Below are 3,198 nucleotides of genomic sequence, written 5' to 3'. Positions count from 1 at the left end.
GTGATCAAGTGAATATCATGAATAATATTTAATAGTAAGATTAAACGAGAACTTACCAGTTCGAAGTTTGATCTGTATTTTATGAGGAGTAACGTTGAGGGAATACATGAAGAACCCGCCACTTTGCACGTGTGTCATTCTTCAAAGCAGCGGAGTGAATCACAGATACGTGTAATGACTTAAGTATAGTAAGATTAGAAAAAAGATACCAGTTGTGTTTATGATCAAGGGTGGGAGCGGAGGGCATGTATTCCCTCAACGTTACTCCTCATAAAACACAGATCAAACTTCGAACTGGTAAGTTCTCGTTTAATCTTACTATTTTACTTCGGAGTCACGTGAGTGACTACATGAAGATTTCAAAGCTCTGTGATTCAAGCCGTGGAACGAGTCCATCATCACGTCTGCCTTGGTTTTGGGGAGAATAGTGATAACATATTAAACATCAATATGATATATATAAATAACCATAAAGTTAATAATAATTGATAGCCCCTGTTTTTTGGGGTAAATTACAGTACAGAAACTTAACAATGTTTCTGAAAAATTCCAGTTTCCATTACTGGTTAGTTATAATCCTTAGAATGTTCTTTCCGATGGCCATCCTGCAATCCTGAGGATTTTATCCATAGGAACCTCCAATTTAAATGCTGCCGACGTTGCTGCAGCCTGGTGGAGTGAGATTTTAACCCAGTTAGTGTTTACACCAACTTATGTCAATACTATGTTAGCCATTTAGCTGGCCTGGCCTGTTATTCTTTAATGAGGCTGCCTGTCGTTGATGAGAAGTTCCTCTTCTGTGCCACTTATGGTCTGGGTTTGTTCCATGTATATTTGTAGATGTCTCACAACACAGTCAATCATCTGTAGGGTAGGCTCTAAAAAATGTTATTTTAAGGCCTGCTGACCCCTGTCTGTTTAGTTCCCTAATTCCTGAATATAGAAGTGTAAGTTGCCAGGTGAACTGGTCAAGGTATCCAGCCTTAATTTGGTAGGGACTGAGTCCTTAGTGCCGTGACCTAAGCCATCAGCATGACAGTTTTGTAAAATGTCAAAAACTGTAATGACAGCGCTGTGGCTGGAGCCCAGTTCTTTAACAACGTTAAGACGATGCTGATGTCCCATATTTGGGAATACCTGGTCTTTGGGGAATTCCCATAAAAAAGTGTCCCTCATAAGCTGTTGTTCCGTTCTCTTGCCATAGGTAAGTAGATGGGCCACTTCTGGCACAGTTGATGTCACTAATACTAAGCCCCTGTAGGTTAACAAAGCTTCCAAACAGGCTGGATGATGTATTATGGTTGCAACACATCTCCCATTAGTTTATGTATTTTAGACATTGTCTTTAGGTTGATTGTCTGTGGCCCGCTGTGGTCATGTCCATTGCTTTGGCCGTCTGTTTTGGATGGTGCTGCATGGTTCTAATCTAATTCCCTAATACCACCTAGAACCATGGTTGGGTAGGTCAGTCGGGTACTGTTAAAAACACCAGACGCAGAGTCTCGTAGTATTTCCCTTAGTACCCCCCCCCCCCCCCCTGATGAGGTTGCCAAATTGTGTTGGCCAGATTGTTACATGATGTAGATTCCCTTTCACCCATGTGGTTGATATGTGCTACCACAGTAGTGTTGTTAATTTATAATCTAATAACCTGTTTAATATATTCCAGAGCAACATGACTTTAGGCCATGAAAAAACACCCAACATTTCCAGGTAGTTATGCCCAGTGTTAGTAATAATGATGCTTGCTGTGTATTCCATCTTCCTCCACAGCTGGAGATGGAATTGGTAACACACCGTCCTAGTGCATAGTATCCATATGTAGGACCATAGACTGGTTGCTGACAATGACAGGATTGGAGCAATGCCCAATGTTATCTTTCCACCATTTAGTTCCAATATGGCTTCTGTATGGCTTCATCATTCTATTGAAATGATCACCATTAATTTTAAGAGCTCATATTTTGGCCCTCTGTAAATCTTTATAATGTAAGGGTCTGAATTATGTGGCTGGAAACCATATGTTGCCAATATTCTTGCTACCAGTCTGATGGATGGTTTATCCTCATGTCAATGATTTTGCTGTATGCCTCTATTAAGGTTGTAACCTCTGTTGGCAAAGTTACTGACATGAGGAACTGAGTTAATGGTGAACCCCAAATAATCCCTTTAGTTTGAAGGCTTTAATTTTGATTTAATTGGATGGATAATGATCCTAGTTTCCAAATAATTGTTAAGTGGCTGTTACCGTTTGTTCAGCCCGTCCTAAGTTTCCACACAATTAGTATGTCATCCAAAGAAGCCATTACCATTGTGTGGCTGGTTGTCATATTTTGTAAATAACCTAGGTGCTGATGTAAACACATTAGGTATTAATGTGCTCTATACTGCTAGAGCTGAGCCATCCAATTAGATAAAAATAACATCCGTGGTCACCTGTTATGGGTACTGAAATTGTAAGCATCCTTTGAATCAATGCTTGCCATTTTCGTTCTTAAAACGAATATACTTATCAATAGAAAAGGTTTCTGTTCTTAAAACGAATATATCGTTTTATTTATTTTTCACTTTCCCATCTATTTATTTATTTATTTATTTAATTTTATGATATATGGTCCCTAGATAAGGGACATATCAGACATTTAAACTGATAAGAACAGATATTATACATGATCTTAGCCAAAAAGCCGAGATCTGATCTATGATTGATGCGTCAAGCGCCATATCCTATTTTGTTAGGAAGGGAATGCGTAGATAATAATTCTTCCCTTGCCATTGCAGCTAAAACCCCATCTGTTGCTGATGTCCAGTGTCTGTATCCCTTATGACATATTTGGTAATTGGTGATTATGTCTGGATACGAGTAGATCGGCATCTGGTGTTCCATATCGTGTAGAAACATCAGCAAATACTATAGCCCAACTTGGTGTTCTCCTCCAAATTCCTCTCTCGATATATCAGCTGGACTAGAAGATTATGTGTTGTAAAATTCTATTGTGTATCCCCGGATACTGTTTAAGATATGAGTGTCAAAAAGTTATTTATTCGATGTCTTCTCGCACCAACCTCCTTGCTTCCTTCTGGTTTTACTGTTTTCTTCTGGATCCCCGAGGCCATGTGTTGTGAGTGTACACATCTTCCAGCATAGGGGCGATACCTTTGAGGATGATGTTTGGATGTTTAGATGAGCTCCAGTTT

At 39.4% G+C, this 3,198-nt stretch overlaps 1 pseudogene; it reads right to left on the bottom strand.

Annotated features, from left to right (window-relative positions):
- Positions 1-2,590: 2,590 nt before the first annotated feature.
- LOC116970605 lies at positions 2,591-2,699 on the bottom strand (annotated as a pseudogene).
- Positions 2,700-3,198: the final 499 nt, after the last annotated feature.

This window comes from Amblyraja radiata, chromosome 2, assembly GCF_010909765.2.
Source record: "Amblyraja radiata isolate CabotCenter1 chromosome 2, sAmbRad1.1.pri, whole genome shotgun sequence".
In the NCBI taxonomy this organism is placed as follows: domain Eukaryota; kingdom Metazoa; phylum Chordata; class Chondrichthyes; order Rajiformes; family Rajidae; genus Amblyraja; species Amblyraja radiata.
This window is presented reverse-complemented; position numbering and strand designations above follow the sequence as displayed.